Genomic DNA, 23,624 nt, shown 5'->3' on the forward strand with positions numbered 1-23,624 from the left:
CTCAGTGGCTGTGAATGTATAAAATCTTTTGTGTTTACACTTTTATAGCTGAACCTAAAAATCAAAATGATAGTAAAGTTTCTATAGTGAAATATTTGAAAATCATACACATTTTTATACTCTTTACCTCATATCTTATAGGATATTTAATTTGAAATGATTCCAAAAGACAAAAAAAGGAAATAAATGAATTAATAGAAAATAAATTCACTTTAATTACAGGTTGGAAAATTTTTGTAAGAAGAACACCAAAAGAATAAATACTGAAGCATATTTGTTAAATTAAATTGCATATTTATGAATATGACTCAACAGCATAAACCACTATAAAAATTATTTGTGACATATATGGCAGGAAAATAAATGTTAAACATTGTACTTAATCATTGAGGATCTAATATAAATTTTGTTACCATTATCTGGTCATTATACATCCAGTTTACTTCAAACATTCAATTATTCTAAATAATTAAGAAAATACACATAATTATTTCATTATTATAATGTAATATAAATAATGATTAAGATGCAAATTAAAGCATTGAGGCACACATTTGCCCTTCTTTAATTGTCAAAGTGTGCATGTGTGTGTATGTGTGTGTGTGGGGGGGGGGGTATTTAATGATAATACATACTGTCAGCAGGGGCCAGACCAACACACATTTTCTTGTCCAGTTTATTAAATTGAAAATTGGTATTAATTTTGAGAGGTCAGACTTCAGATATGAATAAATATTTTTACTTTGTCACAAAATTAGTTTCACATATTCCACTTATAGGGATTTATTTCAAAAAATAATCAATTTGTTAATTATCTTATGTTACTTATATACAACTTATGATTTATTTAGAATAAATTATAATAGAGATGGAAATGACAAAGATATCAAAACTGTGAGATTGACTATATAAATTATAAGTGTTTTATATCTACCTACAGAATTATTAAATTATTAAAAAGAGGATAAAAAATATGGGTAATGATATGAAAGTATGCCTAATACCTTATTATTGAGAAAAAGTTTAGAAGCCTGTAGAAATATCATTATCTGTGTATGTTTCATGCTACAATACATATATACATATGCTTATATTTATATATACATACACACATATAGATTCATGCACACATATTTAGCATAGTTTAAATCTCATTATATAATTATTTGAAATGTGTATAAAATATTTCAGTGAGTGTTTATGGATAAACTTTCTTTTTTAAATTTTTTAAAGTTTTTTTAAATTATTTTGAGTGAGAGATAGTGTGAGTAGGGGAGGAGCAGAGAGAGAGGGAAAGAGAGAGAATCCCAAGCAGGCTTTGCACTGCCAGATTAGAACCCAAGGCAGGGCTTGATCATGAAACTTTGAAATCATGACTTGAGCACAAATCAAGAGTCAGATGCTTAACAAACTGAGCCACGTAGGTGCCCCTATTTTTTAATTTTAATTATATATTTGACATACAATTTTACATTATTTTCAGGTTCACAGCACAGTAATTTAACAATTATATACATTACAAAATGCTCACCAATGACATAGTTATTTTATAACTTGAAGTTTGTACCTCTCCATTCCCTTTGCCTATTTTTGCCTACTGCCCCCCACTCTGACAACCATCAGTTGGATCTTTCCATCTGAGTCCCTATTTTATTTTTTTAGTTATTTGTTTGTTTTGATTTTTAGATTCCACATACAAGTGAAATCATATGGTATTTGTCTTTCTGTTTGACATATTTCATTTAGCATAATACCCTCTAGGTCCATCCACATTGTTGTAAATGGCAAGAATGCATTTTCTTTTTTATGACTAATACTGTACTGTGTATGTATAGCATATCTGCTTTAATTTATCTACTAATGGACACTTGGGTTGCTTCAATGTTTTGGCTATTGTTAATAATACTTCAGTAAACATACAGACACATATATCTTTTCAAATTAGTGGTTTTGATTCACAAAAATAAACTCAAAATGGATAAAGGACCTGAATGTGAGACAGGAAACCATCAAAACACTAGAGGAGAAACAGGAAAAGACCTCTCTGACCTCAGTCGTAGCAATTTCTTACTTGACACATCTCCAAAGGCAAGGGAATTAAAAGCAAAAATGAACTATTGGGACCTCATGAAGATAAAAAACTTCTGCACAGCAAAGGAAACAATCAACAAAACTAAAAGGCAACCAGTGGAATGGGAAAAGATATTTGCAAATGACATATCGGACAAAGGGCGAGTATCCAAAATCTATAAAGAGCTCACCAAACTCCACACCCAAAAAACAAATAATCCAGTGAAGAAATGGGCAGAAAACATGAATAGACACTTCTCTAAAGAAGACATCCAGATGGCCAACAGGCACATGAAAAGATGCTCAACATTGCTCCTCATCAGGGAAATACAAATCAAAACCACACTCAGATATCACTTCACGCCAGTCAGAGTAGCCAAAATGAACAAATCAGGAGACTATAGATGCTGGAGAGGATGTGAAGAAAAGGAACCCTCTTGCACTGTTGGTGGGAATGCAAATTGGTGCAGCCACTCTGGAAAACAGTGTGGAGGTTCCTCAAAAAATTAAAAATAGACCTACCCTATGACCCAGCAGTAGCACTGTTAGGAATTTACCCGAGGAATACAGGAGTGCTGATGCATAGGGGCACTTGTACCCCAATGTTTATAGCAGCACTTTCAACAATAGCCAAATTGTGGAAAAAGCCTAAATGTCCATCAACTGATGAATGGATAAATTGTGTTTTATATACACAATGGAGTACTATGTGGCAATGAGAAAGAATGAAATGTGTCCCTTTGTAGCAACGTGGATGGAACTGGAGAGTGTTATGCTAAGTGAAATAAGCCATACAGAGAAAGACCGATACCATATGGTTTCACTCTTATGTGGATCCTGAGAAACTTAACAGAAACCCATGGGGGAGGGGAAGGAAAAAAAAAAACAGGTTAGAGTGGGAGAGAGCCAAAGCATAAGAGACTCTTAAAAACTGAGAACAAACTGAGGATTGATTGGGGGGGGGGCGGGTAGGAAGGAGGGAAGCGTAGGTGATGGGCATTGAAGAGGGCATCTTTTGGGATGAGCACTGGGTGTTGTATGGAAACCAATTTGACAATAAATTTCATATATTAAAAAAAAACAAATTAGTGGTTTTGTTTTCTATAGGTAAATAATGGGTAAACTTTCTTATATGAAGTTTTCTTTTCTGTATTTTCCCCAAGTATTTAAAAAATTATGCACTGAATATATTTTATATGTATAATTATAAAAGTATTAAAATATGCAAACAGTAACAGATTTTGTATACACACACACACACAATCTCTGTATAACTTAGTTTTCCTTTGTAATTTGACAATATGTATCAAGAATGTTAAACATTATTAACTAATTCTTATTTTTTAATATCTTTTTGGAGGGGTAAGGAAATATAAAATAACAGAAAATATGTAGTTCTGAATTTGCACATTACTGTACAATATTTATTACACTAAAAAGACTTATAAATTATATGTATTCTATACAGTATGATCTAGTCATTTCAAAATACTGATTATTGGGGTGCCAGCGTGGCTCATTCAGTTACCATCTGACTTTGGCTCAGGTCATGATCTCCTGGATTGCGAGTTCAAGGCCCCCATGGGGCTTTTTGCTGCCAGCGTGGAGCCCAATTCAGATCCTCTGTCCCCTTATCTCTCTTCCCTTCCCACATGTCCTTGTGTGCTCTCTCTCTGAAAAGTACATAAACATTTGAAAAAAATGCTGATTATAAATACAATTTCAACATTTGTGCAAATTCTGACTGTTACTAAAACTAATATTCAACTGGCATGATTGGATCGATCAGTACCAGTATAGTACTGGTTGTGAAATTTGTTTAGTATACTCCTGATTACAAGGATGAAAAATAAACGTAAAGATGTTTGAAACCCACAAACATCTATCCGTTCATTGCAAAATAGCTCAAAAGAAATGTACCAAATGCTTCTGATGTGTGCTAGTGTGTCTCTTAACTAGACTTCATATTTCTTAAATTTTGTGTGATGTGGTTTTTTTGTTTTTTTGTTTTTTGTTTTTTTTTTGGCTCTTGACATTTTTTCTAAGTCAGAAAGCATTTGTGTCCTAAAGTGTTTGTAATCCCAGTATTTAAACAGTTTTTAGTGGAATCATTTCAATTGTATGAAGATCATTTTTAATTCACACACACACACACACACACACACACACACACACACACACCGGCTAGATTTGTTTCACTTGACCCACAGCTGGATTTATCTGCTCCATTAATTGATTTCCATAGTTACTCTTTCATGTAATGAAAGTTTTGCCTTGACTATAATTCAGTTTGATTTCTGGACTGCATCTATACATTATTACCATTTGCAGTGTTACACTTCACTGAACTGAATGATTTAATGTGTTTTTCTTTAGCGTCAGAGAGGGACTTACAAACAAGGGAGAGTAGAAAACATGGAATTCCTTTGAATCTTGGTATTTTGAATCTTTCAGTGCCTCAAAGTTTTCAAGGCTTCATAAGTCCACTGTTAGTGTGTGCTTTAAATTTTTACTTAATCAATGTCAATTTATTGTTTAACAAAATGCTTGCTTTTCCAGAGATCTTCTCCCAGGGATATTTAGAAATTTAGGAATGTATATGAAATTATACATTTTATTTAATTCTTCCTCCATTTTTTTCTAATTTAATAGAAAAATAAAACATTTAAAATAAAAACAAACTGTAACATCTATGAAAAAGGGTGTAATTCATATCTTCTGAGAAATGTCTGCTTGTGCCAGATCCTTATCCTCACAAATAAAGATGACAGGGAGAGGAAGATGAAAACAAAACAAAGAAACAAGAGCAGAAAAGTTAAAGTCACTGCTGCTTCAACTGACTGAGGGTAGCTCTTCATGAAGCAGATTAAAAAATGAGTGTTAGCGTAAACCTTAGTGGACCAAAAGCTGAAAGGGGATGGAAGGGTTGGAGTGAGTAAATGTATTCCGGGAGGGACAAATAATAGCTTGGAATTGCGACAATATGCACACAGATGGCTATGTGGTCCAAATGTTGATCTAATTAAGTAGACTCAGCTCAGAACATGATGTGACAAGCAAAATGTATGGCATTGGGTCTAGCATCATGTTCAAATCTGTTTAATTTGAATCTCAAAGCTCTGGGTACCTAAAATGAAGTCTGGGCTATATTTCTCTTTAAGATGTTCTTATTTTCTTCTATAAAACAATATGTATGTAAAGAAATATTTTTAAGTTACAATTGCATATTTAATTATTGTTGGTATATAGTTGGTTTAACTTTATATCATATAATTATGTCTTGATTCAAAATTAACTAGAAGAATATAATTAGGAATAAAAGTGTAAATAGCTGAGCTTTGGTGAAATATTATTTTATACTTCCTGGAATATAAGCTCTGAAGAGAGGACCATTCTATGTGTTTCAAAAATGTATTCCTCACACCAGAAGAGTATTCAGCACATAGTATGTGCTATTGTTGAAAAGGAAGAAAGATAGCATATTGGTTTATTATTTTTATTTTCTCAATGAATGAATGTTGATTCCAAACTGCACTCATTTAGATTATTTTCTATGTATTTAATAATTATTTATTAATAATTACACTATGTATCAGGCACAGTCATTTTTCAGTAACTCCTATTTTCTTGCATTTAATTGATTTCTACACTTGTATTCTATTCTATATTTGCCCCCTTTTCCCAATACTAGAATCAATGTAACATAATGGTAACTAGCACACATTCATGGAGCCTTGAGTGGGATTGCTAGATTCAGTTCTCAGCTCTACCACTTACGAGCTATATAACCAAGACTAGTTAACACAATTGTTCCCTGCTTTTGTGTCCCTAACTTTCAAAATGGAATGATAATTCTAACACATACGATTTTTGAGGATTAAACAAATAAAAACTAGTAAAGTATGGAAAACAGTAATTAGCACATAGTTAATGCTCAATGTATGTTAGCAAATTTTGTCACTTGTGAAAATCATGTCTTACTGAAACCCTTTATTCCTACATATTAACATCCAATGCTTTTGTATGCTTCCTTTTATTTTCTCTTATTTAAATTTTATGCTATCAGTTTTCAGAGTTTATATCATCTTTCCTCCACTACTTATAACTCTGCAACCTTGAAAAATTACTTAATATCTCCAAGAGATAATACCCCATCAGTAAAATGACAATAGTAACACTACTTCAATATTTACTTGAATGTTTAATACTAAAGAGTTTAATAGAACATCCAGTGTGTACCTAATATTCTATAGCTTCTAGCTATTAAAATTATTGTTGTTGTTTTAAAAAGTATTATGGTTGCTAAAAATTAACCCTGAGTGTGTAGATAAAATGGCAATAATCCTCTTTATCTACTACAAGACATATTTCATTTAGTTTTCACTTCTCTGTCATATAGCAAAGATTCCCTCCCATAATAATCCATAGTTAATCTCCAAAAGGTGTTCTCTAACCAATACTCTTCAATTTGTTTCTTTCTTTGGCATCCCTTCTGTGTATTCCGTTGCATTTATCTAAATTAAATCTCATCCTTTATTGCTGTTTTCCCATTTCTCACTTTCCATCTCTCTGAAACTTTTCTCCACCTTCTGCGGGGTTTACAGTTTATTTTGAAAACATATCTGTAGCTTTCATCAATGCATACTCTTCTTTTGTTGATCAAACGTAATGATAGAGTCCTCTCTGAATTCTACTTGACTCATTTAATATTACATTCGCTTTCTATAGTCTCAATGATTTATTTGTGTAATTTGTATTATCATTAGTAGTAGCAATAATGATGAAAACAAGATCTGAGAGAATGTGGGCCTAAGAAACTACAAAGATTGGTTTACTGTTCTTTTGTTGCATTTTTCAAAGCTCAAATGTCTTAAGAATTGGGACCAAAGATTTTTGCGAATGTTCTGTCTTTCTTGATGAGGGAAAATGAAGAGAACATATTTATAATTATTCCCTTCACTCCCCTGCCAATATCCTACCTTTAATTAATTTAACTGATTTCTGTGAGGGCAGTTTGTGATTTCTATCCAAGGTCCTATGAGAAAGTGTTAAAAGAGTCAGAATTCAAATTCGGAGTCAGACCAGGAACCAGTTTGTACTTTTCCAATGTGATTTGTTCCCTACAACTGTATCATACAAATTAGTTTATATTGACTGATATGTGACATAGCAAGGTCATATCACATATATAATAATATATTACATGCTGTTGTCTAATATTTTTGAAATTGTTCCTTTTCTGAGAAAATAAATATATCATACATACAAGATATATAATAAAAACTTCTAAAGATTTTATATCAGACAGCATCATATTAGCATAAATTACATCATGAATCTAGGTTTTGTTTTCTCTTTAAATGTTTCCTTAAAAGCACATTAATGTAAGTTTTTTGTAGCAATGTATAAAATCTGATTATACAGCATGCCTTCAAGGAAAAGAATATATTTTTTATTATCTCATGAGAATTACAATATTTGCACCCCTTAAGAAAAATACTACCTCCAAGTTTATGCTTTCATGATAAACAGTAAATCCCTGCTTCTTAAAACCACCAAATTAGAATTTTGATAAATAAAAAATGGATTATGTAAAAATACTTCCTATTTAACTGTGCTAATTATAGCGCTTTGCCTTTATGAGCATAAGAGGAATTAGTTAAGAATCTCAGTGTGTTCCTGGGTTGCTATTTTAACAAAATGGTGAGTTTAATGTCTCAATTATCTAATATTAAATTGATAATTAAGCATTACTGGGAAAATATTGTGTTCTGTTGTTCATTTGTATTCCAATTTCCAAAATAAGTGAAATTCTAGTAAATACGTGTTTAAAGAGTATGATGTGACACTCTTTATGGATCAAGTTCAAAAATAAGTAATAGCTATATTGGTTTATCAAATTTTCATAGAGGGAATAACACTAATGAAATGTTTCCACATGATTTTAAACTATATATGCTATTATTTTATTACTATCAAGCAATTAAGTTTAAGCAACTGTTTATCATTTGTTTTATTGCTAACTTTTCACTGAAGTGATTAGAAACATATCTATTTTGATATTGATGTGTATATATATATATATATATATAGTGAACTGAAATGTTTATGAAGTGTCCTGCTATATCTATAATTTTGTGTTTATGCCTCTATTACCATTTGCATGATGTTAATTTTGTAATAGATATCTCAGCTGAATCAAATCAGAGATTATAAAGCTGAACTCAGGTACTGAAGCACAAGACCTCTGTCAGGAGAGAGAGGGTCTGTTTCCTATGGAGTCTCACAAGGGCAGCAACAGTACCAGGTGCTAAAGCCCCAAAGAGTTCTCCCAAAGATCAGATTTACATGCATCCCAATGTCAAACAGAATGGTACATGTCTTCACCGAAATGTTTCTTTATCAAAGGTAATAGTCCCCCTTTGTGCCTTCTGTATATTGATTGCCCTTGTGACCTAATCCAAGTCTGTCTGCCTGATGCGCAACAAAACCAATCACTGAGACATCAGGGATGCGGCAAGGAAAGTTTATCTGAGAGGCAGCCAAGAGAGGGAAGACAAAGCTCATATTCGCCTCCCTGAGCAGGGAGAGAACAGTTTTTTATAATCATAGGGGCTGAGATTACATACATATTGATGAACTCATGAACTCATGAAGAAAGATGGAGCAAGCACCATGAGCAAACGTATATATAACAATACATCCCATGTTCATTTCGGGATGGTGACAACACCAAAATGAGGCAAGTTTCAGCCCCTGACATCCGGAGGTTATCTTAGGACAAGGAGAAGGGGTTACAGGCATGCTCTGAGAGCTGGTATAAACTGGATGAGGTCTTGGATTCAAGTTGGGTAAGGAATGCAGAGCCTTGCTTTTTCATAGTCTGGAACCTTATCAGTTGACCTTGAGTCCAGGCTTCTGCAGACAGCTAGTGCGTTACTTAGAGGGGTCTGAACATACACAATAGCAGATTAGGGGAAAACGGTTCTCTGAAAAAGAAGCTTTCAACTTTCTGCTAGTTTCAACCTCATTAAATCTATGGGGCATGACTTCACCTTTACTACCTTTTTCTTCATAAACTATTGTCACAGACTTGTGTTTCTAACTTGGTCACTAGATATCTCTTTAATATATAATACATCAACCAAACAAGCCTATCAGGGAGGCCATTGGTATGGTGACATACCTATATAACAGCAGTGGCAGGCCCTCAGGTGTGGCTAGAGAAAAACCCAAATATGCTGCTTCCCAATAGTTCTGGTTTTTATGTGTCGGAACAAGTTATTTTTTCTAAGACACATGCAAATATAAAAGGGATATGGATCATTTTTTTTTATTTCTAGTATTATTTATATCAAACACTAGGGTAGCAATGAAGAAATGAAGTCAATGAGTAATAAGATGAATTAGCTGTACCAAATCATTTCAATTTTTTCCTCATTTCTATTCTTTCCATTCATCCTTTCTTTCCAAGGAAGTGATTTCTGTTAGAATGTTGATGCTGTAAAGCTTTGAGTTTAGTATCTTGCCAAATATACATTTCCATTACAAAATTTCTATTAATAGTGAGAACCTATGGAGTGTTTTTTTGCATTAATTATTAGATTTTTTAATTGTTTACTAAGTAATATCAGCCAAAACAAAATCACTCTGGTTGACAACGTTATATGAAATACAGTGCTTCATCATATCTTAAAATTGCTTTGATTCTAAGTGAATTAGATTATAAAGGTTAAAATACTATGACTTTTCTGTTTGACAGTTTATAAATAGGTATTGAAATATTGTGCTAATTTTATATAATTTTGAAACAAGTTATAAGTCTTCATGAATTTAAAATCAGTATAAAAATATTCTCAAAAATAATTATTAAAAATATACACATGTCATCTAATAAGATAAATTATGCACTTTGTATCACAAATTAATAAGACAAAACTCAGACTTAAATATAAAAATTGTGACATTTGATAAGTAACATTTATTTGTTACAAAGAAATAAATATAGTGTCAAAGGCTAGAATTCATCAGCATATGAGTTTGACCCACTCTTTTATCTACTTAACCAAAAAAAAAACCAAAAAATAAAAAAAAAAACATGGTTTGCTTGTTTGTCATATGATGCTATAGTAAATAGTTTTACTACTTAAGAATTACTAAAAATCTTTTTGGATTTACCTCAGCAGCTTCTTTGAAAATGAATTTAGTTTTTAGTACTGTGCACAAAATTTGTTCAAATGAGCAAGATAAAGATAAAGTACCTTAGTGAAATCTCCAAAAAATTGGGAAACTTACTGCAAATATCAAATTCATGTGAAAGACAGATTTTTGCATGAAAAAAGCCACAAAATGTAGATTTTGACATTTTTGTACTGGATCCCTTTTCTCAAATAATCAAATATGCTTTAGCAATTAGGAGATCTATACATATAGAATTTCAATTAAAGCCATGCAAGTTCTAATTTCCATAAACACATTTCAATTTGTATGATTTAAATCAAGTGCATTAATTTTAGCAGCCAGTGTATAGAATATCTATTCAAAATTACTGGGTAAAGTGCATCATTGTTCACATATCTTCTTTGTTTTGATGATGAGGATAAATGACCCTAAATCTGAGTTTTTAGGCGATTAGACAACGTTTGATTTGCTGGAGAGCTTCCAATTATACTCTATTTACATAGGATTTGTAAGGACCTGTAGTTTCAAGATAGTGATATAGTATAAAATTATGCCTGGAAGATCCTAAGAGAAGTACATATTTAAAGTAATTTAAACTGTATTTATATTCAGCGAAGATGTATTTCTAGCTTGATAAGTGATAAAAACCACCATTGTATAGAAACAATCAAAAACCTGTAAAAATCCTTAAATTTATAGCTTTTTGGGGGGATAGCTGAAAATAAATGAGGCCAATCTGTTTTTCTTCAATTTCTCGACCTCTCCAGAATGATAGACCATAAATAAATGTCACTCGTCCCCTCATTAATACTTTGTAAAGTCCCTCTCTCTTAAGCATGATTGAGAAGTAGGAAGTAAAGGTGAGCAAATACCATGATTTTTCAGAAAAGGAAAACTGATTTCTGCCTTTCAATGAAAAATTGCACCTCACAACTTAAAAGGCAAGGAAGACTATTGCAATAGGGGAAAGACTGAACTCAACTCCGCTGAAACAAAAGGCAAATGAGCTACTAAGCACCACGGTGAGCAAACTGAAAGGTACTGAAGGGTAATGGGGTGAAAATGATGTTGGTCAATTTGATGAGGCCAAGCATGTCTGCTCATTGGTGCTTGTTGGAGTTAGCCTCATACCTCAGAGAGACTGGGGTAAGAACATATCTTCCTTGATGATTACATTTCACAGGGATGGCTCTGAGGTCCTTGAGAAAGGCGTTCCTGGGTGGCATAACTGGCCAGATGATTTACATCTCTAAGGGGCAGAGAAAGAATTTCCAATAGCAAATTTTCAAAGCAAATGCTCTAAGAAAAAGGTCAGAGAACTATAATCTAGACAGGTTTTGTCTAAAATTTGGTCAAACTGAGCGGAACATTAAGTCTGTCTATGTCAGATGTAGGTCCCTCTGATTTTTTAGTGAGAAAATGGTGTCAGAGTTGACAAGCGTTCCTTAGAAGGTTTTCTTTCTCATAGTATTTCTACTAAGCATTTTGGTAGTTAAAGACACATTTGAATTAAAATGTTCCCTATTAAAATGTAAATTCTCTCTTGGAAATCAGGCTTGTTCACAGATTAGTACTGTGAATGACTTACATGGGATAATCAGATTGCTTTCCTTCTGGCTGAGAAATGTGTCCTGAGAATTGGTATTTTGATTGGATGTTAAAAAGAGAGAAGAAATGATCATTGTTCTACATGATAAACTTGGAGAAGACACACCCAGTAGGATGCTACCATCAGGAACTAGGAATTTACATTTGGGAAGGACAAACTTGACTCACTTTTACATTATTATTATTTTTTGTACTCTAAGAGCATCAATTGTCATAGAAACTCCTCCCTTCGTTATTTATGGAAGCTTCAGAGAAGATAAAAAATACAGTGGTAATTTACAAATTCACCCATATATAAATGGGAACAATTTTCATGTATTCTTTGTGTAATTATTTTATGCTTAGCATTGTGAACCTAGAAAGGAGAATCCAATAGTTCACATTTAAATAACTAAAGCATGGTGAAGGGATGTAAAATCGGCAGTGTGGTATTTCCATGATGAGGCAATTTTGTATAAAGGGCCAGAGAATAAATATTTTAGGTTTTGTATACCATAAGGTTTCTGTAATGACTACTCAGCTCTGCCCATATAACTGAAATCAGACATAGACAATACAGTAATACAGGAATATACCTGTGTTCCAATACAACTTTACTTACAAAAACAACCGGTGGGCCTGATTTGGTGTGTGGGCATCATTTGCCAAGCCCAGGACTACGGGAACATTAACTGATGTGAAGAAGGCTCTTATATGCTCAACTCTTACAGCATACCTGAGTTAATACTCTAGTTGCAAACATATGGTCATTTGCATGGAGTAAAAAAAAAACAAAAAAAAAAACAAAAAAAAAACAAACAGGAGGCTAAGAGCTGAGAATTTGTCAGTAAACTTGAAAGTGACAAGGAAAAGAAAGACTCTCTAGACAGAAATGTCTTTAGAGTTGAAAAGGGCAATTCATTAGCTGATTAGAGCTTGACTGGCTTGAGAATAGCCAACTCCCTTTTTTGTAATTTTCTGTTCATCAATCTTGAAAGCTTTTGACCTGTGCATTAGAAAGGAGATTCCCAGGCTCACAGCTGACACTACTTACTAAACCTGATGCTTTCCCAATTGTAAATGAATAAATTGGTATTCCACTATAAACAAAAGTATCCTGTGATTTTGATTAGCTCAGTCAATCCCCAATAGCTTAATTAATTCTGGATGAATTGTTAAATTTGTTTCTGAATTCTCATAGCTGAGACCCAGTCTTCTGAAGCTATGAAGAGCTGCCAAAATGAACAGCCAGCGTTCAATTCTCCATCTTTCAGGTCTATTCGCTGCAACATAATAGGGAGACTCTAACTCTGTAAAACTTCATAGTGTAGGCGAATGCTCTGGATCCCAGTTTCAGTTTTATCAGTTAATAGCAGTGTGTTAAGGCAAACAACAATCTTCTCCTTTACCTGAATTGTTTTAATTAGGCAAACAATACTAAAATCTTTTCCAGTCTGAAATGCTCAAAATCTATATTACATTGCATGGAGGGAATAGTTAATTCATTTAGCTCTGCCTACTGACTGTAATCTAAAAATTGGTGGCAAAATTTCAATTTATTAAAGACAGAGCAAATAATGTGTCATTTGATTGACTCCAACATTAACATCCTGGGGTTTCCTTGAGATAAGTTGAAGGAACGAACACAGGTTAACATTCTATCCTTATATCTGTAATAGCTTTTTAACACAGCACTGAACACACTGTTAACATACAGGAAATGGGTAGTGATTAGCTGATTGCTTTGCCCGGAGTGACAAATGAGGATTCACGGGCGAACTCTTCACGTTAGATTCTTTCCTTCGCATGTCTATACAATTTCTCCTCGTAATTTATTACACTGAATTCCATTTATAAGTGATCATACTGAAGCGTTTAAAAGATTATTAGAGATAGTAGATTTATTCAGTATTTCATGTATTCAGTAATTTAGGCATTTAGAGAGTAATTTCAGATTTTCTCAAATCACACATGGTATTTATTCCACAAATTGTACAGTAGAAAGATATTTGATTATTTCAACATTTCATTATATTTTTCTTGATTTTTGAAGGTAGGAAGTGATTATCATTATGTTCAATAGGCTTTGTTTTTTTAAACATGCATATTAAGTACATTAAAGGCACTTAGTTTGTATGTAAGAGTAGAACTAAAGTAGAGCCTAAATTGCCTTATGGGTCATGAGCCTGGATTTTTCTTCTTATGTTTAAGTAATATCAATGAAAATCAAACCAATACAATTTATATAAGCAACGCCTTTTTCAAACAGATCATAATGTTATATTTCTATACATGGTAAAATGAGACCTATTTTAACTTACACATACTTCAATAGCTCTTCGTTAGTAGTAACAGCTGTGGCATATCCAGAATTTACTAAAGACCAGGCACAGTAATAAGTATTTTAAAATATCATATTTTCACAATATTCTTAAGAGTTAGGCACCATCTTTATTGTAGAGATGGAAAAATTGAGAGTTTAAATCACAGAGTTTAAATAACTTGTCAAAAGTCTTCTGGGGGTGCCTGAGTGGCTCAGTCGGTTGAGCGTCCAACTTCGGCTCAGGATAAGATCTCACAGTTCACAAGTTCGATCCCCATGTCAGGCTCTGTGCTGACAGCTCAGAGCCTGGAGCTTGCTTTGATTCTGTGTCACCCTCTCTTTCTGCCCTTCCCCCACTCACGCTGTGAGTATAAATAAACGTAAAAAGTGTTTTTAAAAAAGTCTTCTGAATAGTGTGCATTAGAAATCAAAGGTATCCAAGTCATGTCTCAAATGTGAGTCTTCTTGATGATGTATTTCATGCTTTTATCCTCCATGCTCTTCAGACTTCATTGTCATTAGCGTGTATCTTTTTAAGATGATTGGTGCAAGATACCCTAAGATAGTATTTTTTTTTTTCTTCTCTGTAATTGTAATCAAAGACCAGAACTCTTCCCTTTGCATTAGCCATACTTAGTGCGTTGGGGAAAGTTCCTATTTGATCACCAAATGGTTGGTGAAGTTTCATTGATCTCTTTCTCACGTAATAGAATTACAAATGAGTGGGAGTGGAAAAGAGACAAAGGAAAAAAAAAAGCAGGATCATAACATCATTACCTCTTAGGGTAGTTGTGAAGACTAAATGAATCAACTACAGTAAAATCTTGGTTTGTGAGCATAATTCGTTCCAGAGACATGTTTGTAATCCAAAGTGCTTGTATATCAAAGTGAATTTCCCCATAAGAAATAATGGAAACTCAGATGATTTGTTCCATAACCCAAAAATATTCATATAAAAATGATTATAAGGGGTGCCTGGATGGCTCAGTCAGTTAAGCGTCAGACTTCAGCTCAGGTCATGATCTTACAGTTCACAAGTTTGAGCCCTGCGTTGGGCCCTGTGCTAACAGCTCAGAACCTGGAGCCTGCTTCTGATTCTTTGTCTCCCTCTCACTCTGTCCCTCTCTCTCCCTCTCTCCCTCTCTGTCTCTCTCTCTCTCTCCCTCTCTCTTTCTCTCTCACACACACACACACACAAACATTAATTTTTTTAAGTTTATAGTACTTAATATAATACAAAATAATGAAAATACAACATATAAAGAAAAACAAATTAACTTACGCTTACCTTTGAAAATCTTCATGGCTGGTGTAAGGAAGGCAAGAGAGAGGAGGCTTATTGTGTAGGATGATCTTCACTATCATTAATGGAATCCCTGCTATGTATTGGCTCAATGGAATCTTTTTCTGCATGGGAGCCATTGTATATGCTTGCATGAATATTGGCTACAGTACAGTATTAATAAACTCTTGTAACCACTATTTTATGTGACTGGCAATAAGGCAGTGGAGGAAGGGTCTATGTCTGCTGGCAGCCTGACCTAGAATGAAGCAAAGCATTCCTAAGCTTACTCTTGTGTGGAAAAGTAAAGAACTGTCCATAGGTGCTTTGAAATGCCAAAAAAATACACTAGGGCCAGTCGTGGGCACCTTCCAATGTTCTGAAAAACCACTAATTTCTGCGAAACACTGTGGCCTGAGACAGAGCATCCAAGCATGGGAGACTGTCACCCACAATCCTACAGAGACAGAGAGAGAGAGAGAGAGAGGAACAACTGGCTCAGTTGTGATATGTTCGGTGTCACATACTACTCATAGCAAGACATCGCTCGTTTATCAAGTTAAAATGTATTAGAAATGTTTGCTCGTCTTGCAGAACACTAGCAGAACAGGTTACGCACATTTCAAGGTTTTATTGTACCTAGAACAGTGTCTAACAAATAGTAAGTGCTGAATAAATGCTGACAGCTACTTTCTATTTTTTACCTCAGTCCTCCAAGGAACACTCACTTGTAAAGAGATTTTAAACTGGATATAATATAGCTTGAAATATCAATACCTTATTATTCCAGCTTATATACCTATAATGTTAAAATCATCCAGTTGTCTCTACCTTTGAAGTTTTCCAAATTGAAATGTTAAAATTAAATTGATTACTTTGGGTAATCATCACCCAGCTCTTTGTTGGATACAATTTTGTTAGGTCACATTTCAAAGTGAAATTATTCCTCATAAAAAAGAATTATTTCCCAAATTGTTACTGTCATACATATCACTGAATGAATAGGCATATTCTTCCCATATTTCAGTTTAAAATTCAACTGTATATAATTTATTTGAAAGAGAGAAATTAAATATACTTGAAGAGAAAAGTTGAATGGTAATTGTACTACATTTATAAGATCATGGAAAGAGCATCAAAATCATGACTAAAAAAAAATGTGACTTAATATTGTAACATGTAAGATGTCTTGCAGTGTTATCAAAATATAGTCCTGTCTATAATTCTGTATTGTCCTTATTGCAGAATTATAAAGAGATGACAAAATGAATTTCCAATTTTGTACAAGAAACTTTGCTCAGTTGTACAGAAAATCTCTTATTGAAAAGTCTTTTTAAAACATCTTCCCATAACTTTTAGATCCCTCCAATGACACAGGAAAAAATGACCTTTTTATTTTAACTAACTGCTACATACTTTATTTATGCTTATGATTATAACTCCTTCTGGTTTCCTGCACAATTTGTGGTGGAAATAATTCCATTTTCACTTGTATTCTCAGAATTTTCCTCTCTACGGATTCTTTTTTTTTAGGATAAACTGAGTATTTTTTTAAATCCTAATTCCAAAACCAGATTCTTCTCTCCCAAATTAGACCTCTTCTTTCCCCCACCCCTCACCCTCGCTGTCTAATGTATTAAAGATCTAGAAAATATATGCATTGCTACCTCTATTAATTTATATATATATATATATAACATGTAAACACTCTACCTTCTCTGTTTCACTTTTGGCTTCCACAAGTCACATGGATAACTTTGTCTTTGGAAACATGAACTGACGGGGCAAGTTTGTGTAGAAGAGACTTTATTTACCAATGGGGAAAGAAACTATATATGTGAATTCTCCCTCAAGGAATATAGGAATTTATGTTGCTTCATATTCTTCCTGACACTTGCTATCACGAGACTTTGTAATTTATGCCAGTGTGAAAGTTTTGGCTTAAACCTGCTTCTCCCTGATTACACATATTGTTAAATACTTTTTAGATTTTCCTTAGCCATATGGATTAATTAATTTATAGATTATTTGTTCAAGTCTTTGGTGGTTCTTCGGACTTTGTCATTTACTTATTGATTTTTAGGTGATCTTTATTCATTCTACATATGAGCTTGTTTTGTGGATGACAAGTATCTTTTCCTGCTTGGTGGCTTACATTTTTGGTCTCCTAAAAGTACATTTTGAGGAATAGATCATGTAAATTATCATGTGGTTAAACTTGTAAATCATTTCCCTTGTGGTGAGTTTGATGTTGCTGTTGTTTTTGTTTGTTGTCATTTTGATTTTTTGTTTTTGTTTTTTATGTATGCCTTAAAAAATCTTTCTCTACCCCAGGGTTATGAAGATATTCTTTTATGTTATCAGGCATTCTTGAAGTGTCAAGGTATAATGTTAAACTTTAATAGTTGCATTTAAACACTTTCTTTGCTCTGCTTTCCTTCACACATCTTTGAGCTTCCATCTAGGAGCATTTTCCTTCGCCAGAAGAATCTCCTGCAGAATTTACTTTAAGACAAGTTTACTAGAGATCAATGTTCTTATTGTTTTTAAAAATGTATTTATTGGGGCGCCTGGGTGGCTCAGTCGGTTAAGCATCTGACTTTAGCTAAGGTCATGATCTCACAATCCGTGAGTTAAAGCCCCGTGATGGGCTCTGTGCTGACAGCTCAGAGCCTGGAGCCTGCTGCATAGTCTGTGTCTCCCTCTCTCTCTGCCCCTCCCCTGCTCATGCTCTGTCTCTCTCTGTCTCAAAAATAAAAACATTAAAAAAAAGTTTAAAAAATGTATTTATTTTTTATTTATATGTATAAAATATTGAGATTGATTTTATTTTGTTCTGTCATCTATACTATATCATTCACTAGCTTCTTGTTCCTGTTTTTGTTAATGATATCAGTTACTTTTCTAGTTTACTTGCTGTGAAGGCAATCTGTTATTTTTTTATTTGCACAATTTTCAGAATATTCTTTCTCTTTGATTTTTCTTTAATTTTACTACTAAGTGTCTAGGTGTAGATTATTCTAGTTTTTTTTGTTTTCTTTGCTTCACATTTGATGATCTTCAATCTGTTGATTGGTATCTTTCAATGGAAAATCCTCAGGTACTATTTCTTCAAATACGTATTATGTTTGTTTTATTTTCTTTGTTTTCTCCTTTTGAGGTTCCACACAAACCTATTTTTGTTACCCTCGCCCATATTTTCAATTCTTTATCTTTTTGCTTTTCATTCTGTAGTGTTTCTTTTCATCTCTTCTCCAGTTTACTAATTCTCTTTTCTGCTGTGTCTAATCTGTTCTTATGTACAACAATTTAATTCTTAATTTCACTTATTACATTTTCTACTTATATAATTTCTACTTGGCTCTTCCATGGATTTATAATGTTTATTGATTGCATGTCTAAGGTCTTTGTCAAATTTCCTAACCTGATTATATTTTCATAAACAATACATTTTATAATTCTGGTGAGTTCGTTACTACTGTATGGTATTTCTGCTTATTCTCATCATGTTGTCTTCTCTCTGTGAATGCCATATTATCCTTAATTGTTTATTGGGAATTTTATTTTCAGAATTTCTTATAATAATGATCGGATGAGTAGGATGGTATTATTTTACCATACAGGGGAAGATTTTATATTTTATGAGACACCTAGATAAAAGTGAGCTGTAGTCCATACTATTCACTTGCAGAGTAAGACATCTTCAAGTTCAAGTACAAACAGCATCTAGTCCATTATTGCACGTATCCTATATGCCTGGAGGAACAAAAGCCACCAAAAGGCTTTAAGCCTCAGTCATGTTCTCAAGATGGAAAATTTCCTAAAGGGATTTGTGACTCAAGGTGCAATCTTATCTCTCAAAGTTACAGTACTCTCCAAGGCATAGATTGAGCAATTCCTCACTGTCCTGTTATCTCTTTCATGAGATAAAAATAAGAAGGAATGAGAAAGAATATGTCTCTCATATAGTCTTTTAAAATTTGTATTTGTATTTATTCCAGGGTTGTTTTTGTTGTTGTTGTTGTTGTTTGTTATGTTACTTCTTTAGTAGAAGAGTTAGTCCAAATTATCTAATCCATTGCTACCAAAGGAAAATTTCTAGATCTCTTATTAAATTTATTTTGTTTTATTTTTGCAATGCATATTCTGATATAAACATACAATAGTTTACAGATAAGCAATTAGTATTAAAAAATTCCAGACATTTTATCACAGTAAATTAGTGTATATCTTGACATGTCTAAATTAGTTAAGAATTAACATTTATTTTGAAATTACCTATTTCTTGACAAAAGATACCATCAGAATTTTCTAGTTAGTTAAGGAGTGTGTCATTGAGTAAGTGTGGTTTTATTATGAGAATAATTAATTATACCACTTAGGATTTCTAAGTGTCTTTTTTGGTGTGATGCATTTCTTACTTAAGTATTTTATTTTTTCTGTTTTTAATTAGTAATTACTTTTAATGAGGTAGAGAAGGGAAAAACACATGTAATTTGAAAATGTTGCTGATAAAATTTCTTCCATTTTTTATTCCTATAATAATAATTATATGCATAATTAAGGCAATAAGACTATAGAACTGATATTAAAATATTCAACATAAGTATGTACTTAGGAAGTTGGAAGGAACAGAATCCTGTTTATGATAAATTATATTTTTCTAATGATTTTAAAATAATAGATTTTTAAATCAATTTTTAAGTCAGTTACTAAAATCTTCTTTTTAATTGGTGTTTCACAAATATTCACAGTATGTTATTCCTTTTTTGGTACTATTTTAAGAACACATACTATTTTTACACATGTTCCTATTACTATTTCTATCACCTAGTTTCTACTGGAATAAATGCTTTAAAAATACTTACCTACTGTGGTTGAAGTTGTACTCAACTGTACTTGTCTCTCTCTGGTTATAAGGTTCTGCTAGTATAGATAATTTTTCATTCCTTTGTAAGCGAGTTCTTAATATTCCTGTTAAGTCAAGTTGTGAAAATGAGAAAGTGCAGAAAGGGTTCTAAAGGGAGACACTATTTTACTTGCCTCTTCCTTTTCCCAAGTAATCAAAAGAAAAGCTGATCTAGAAATGGCATTAATAGTCTTCATAAGATGAGATTAGAGGAAACGCCACAGCTGGATCTCTGATTTCTTCCCTTGAATACTTGAGAGGTCCTCCACTAGGAGACAAGGCTTATAGGTCGAAAGGCTTATAGGCTGAAGTGTTTCAAAAAATCTAGTACCATCTGTTAAACCTAGCCTGTATGTGATTTTACTCAAAGACTTTTATATGTGTGCTATTATTGGAGCTGAAAGGATGGAGTGGGTACAAAAATGGTAGATCTTATTTTCTACAAAGTAGTTGTCTTCACATAACTAGCATAAGCTGTTTGTGGATAGAATGCTGTAGAATGAAATATGCTTTCATTTAATGTATATCTATGAAAATGTAGGTTAATCCTAATTAATAAGGAATTAAATTTTCAAGATTTTTTCCTTGGAACTAATTTCTGAACTAACAACTTTGAACACTAAATATCCACAAACACTCAGAGACAACAAACCTGTACTAATAGCTCTTAAAATAAATGTTAAATTGGCTTACAGATTGATTCATAGTTATTGTTTTGGGTCGTTAATCTAGACATAGTCACCATTTCTTTATAAAACATAAATCCAATATGCTTTATATGTATGTTCTTTACCATTAAAGCAGGTTTAATGAAATTTAGAATATAAGAATAAAAACGTTTAATGTCAGTGACTTTGTGAGATTAAGTCTTTGCTTGTTAATAGCTATTAAAAAGACTAGTAAAATAAGTATGACAGTTTTGTAGGTAAAACAAATTTCGTTGCTATACATATTTAAGCAAAGAACCACTTGATTTTGAGAAGTAGCAAGTGAACATAATTGGCTTGGTGTATGTAGTTTTATGTGATATACTAGAAAGAGGAGAAATGTATATGTAACATGAAATATGCAGGAAAAATTCTAAAGTTTTCAAAATATGTATCATTATTTAATAATACATATCACTGAGATAGTTTTAAAAATCATTTTAAAATGTAATCTCCAAATTAAAGAAGAATTTTTACTGTGCTTGTTAATATACCCTGGGTGAAGAGTAATTCTTGTTTCTCATTATGCATCCTCTCAAAAAAATTACATTTTAGAAAGATGTCCCACATTGTTATGCCCTATCTTTCATTTACTCTAACATGTTCATATTATCTAATTAGCATTGTTAATGCATAACTACCAAAAGCACAACTGATTTGAATGCCCCGGGATCTAATACCAAATGATGGAGGTTAGTGAAGAGATTCCAAAGTGACTTAGTAGCAATTATATTGCTAAATGTCAGAATAGCCAATGCTATTGGCTATTGGCATTGGTCAGAATAGCCAACGCTAACATATGGATTTTAGAACCAGATGTCCCCATTGTCTCTTGGATGATTTTATGAGAAACCAGAAGCTGGAATTCAGAAATGTTATTGAAAACTATAAATAATCCTTATGATACTCTCATGATGTTTTTACTCTTATAATTCTCTTTTTCTATAAGTTTATCATATTTTAAAAAACCTGAAGAACACTGTGTTTGAAAATTTCAGATGCTTTCTATGCTTAATTGGTCAAACATATAAAATATAGATAAATAAATAAATAAATAGGTAATAACAGAATTAGTATTAAAGAGAAGCTTAAACATATTGCCTATGTTCTTATTACTCAGGAAACTCTGAAATAAAATGTGAATACAGATGAATGTCATTAGGCAACATCAGGCTGCCAATACAAATGACTGAGCAACATGCTTGTTACCTATTTCTATCAGTTCTGGATGTAATGACAAAAAGAATAATCTTGGGCTGAGTATCATAGGGTTTTTCAGTTTCAAAAGCATGCCTACCCCCTTCTTTGACAACACAAAACACTTCTGACTTAAGTAATTAAGGCCTTTAAATTTAGAAACTAGATTTTATATAACAATGTAAGGGTCAGTTTATTTCATTTATTTTCATCAGGTAACGGTGTGGCAGACAGTGGTTCATGACAATAGAGATCGTTTAACATTCATACTTAGCATGTGCATGTGAGGAATTGTTTAATCCTGGTCTTAGTTTACAAAAATGCATGCCATTTTTGACATTGCTTTTTGTGATTGCACCAAAAAATAAAGTAACTGCTTATCAAATAGTTACATTCTATAAACTATTTGATTGGCATTTTTCTTCCTTCTCAAGAGGACATATGATTCAGAAAGAGAAAAAAAGAAGGTAGAATGGTGAAAGGAAAGGAAAGCGGCTTGTGGAGGAAACAGCAAGGATAGCACCTGATCATTATTTATCGCAAATTAAAAGCCATCACTTTCTCTACCCAATGCCCCCATGAAAAATATCATCAATTGCAACAAAGGAACAAAAGATAATCATTGTTCCTCCCCACACTACCCCCATGGAAATTTCAGTTCAGAATTGTGGTTTGTGATATTTCTAACCTGGCTAAAACTGAGCAAAGTCAAAATGCAAGACTCAGTCATAGCATAGAAAAGACAGTGCCTGTGAATGTCAGCTGAGAAAACTAAAGGGCAACTTTCATGTGGAAGAAAACTGGTAGGCTTATCCAGTCATTTCTCATGATACTCGACAATGACAGAGGTGTTAATTCCCATAATTTGTAAATATTGTCTGAAAGTAGAAAGGGAAAGCCAGATCCAAGTTACAAATTATATTTACTGGTTCGGCAAAATTATTAGAAGAAATGTGTTGGGTAGTTAAAAATATTATATTTAACTTTAAAATTTAAGGATGAGGAAGCAAGTGTACTATACCAACATTGTCTGACTGATAAAGGCAGCTGGCAGAATTTCACTTAATTACTGTGTGGTTGGTGAACTTCAGTTTTTCCTCCTTCAACTTCCCAAATAAATCTTACTCCTTTAGAGTCAATTTACGTTTCCCAGCATAATGATGCATTTTACCCATTCAGCTATGCTAGTGTTCTCTGAAGCCAGCCAGCAATGATCTCACCGCACCTACAATATAAATCTATCAGTGAATAAACAACATCATTTTTATTTCAATGCCGATGACACACTACATGTCGATTTGGCAGTTAAATAATTTATCTCTCTTTTGGGTGCAATCTGCCAGGCTTATTATAACTCTACTTCTGATA

The 23,624-nt window shown here is 32.9% G+C and overlaps 1 protein-coding gene across 1 annotated transcript in view; it reads left to right on the forward strand.

The window, feature by feature from the left end:
• Positions 1 to 23,624, forward strand: part of FSTL5 (follistatin like 5) — a 793,609-nt gene that overhangs the window by 524,581 nt on the left and 245,404 nt on the right. The gene's annotated exons all lie outside the window — the stretch shown is intronic.

The sequence above is a fragment of the Panthera leo genome, chromosome B1 (assembly GCF_018350215.1).
Source record: "Panthera leo isolate Ple1 chromosome B1, P.leo_Ple1_pat1.1, whole genome shotgun sequence".
NCBI classification, from domain to species: domain Eukaryota; kingdom Metazoa; phylum Chordata; class Mammalia; order Carnivora; family Felidae; genus Panthera; species Panthera leo.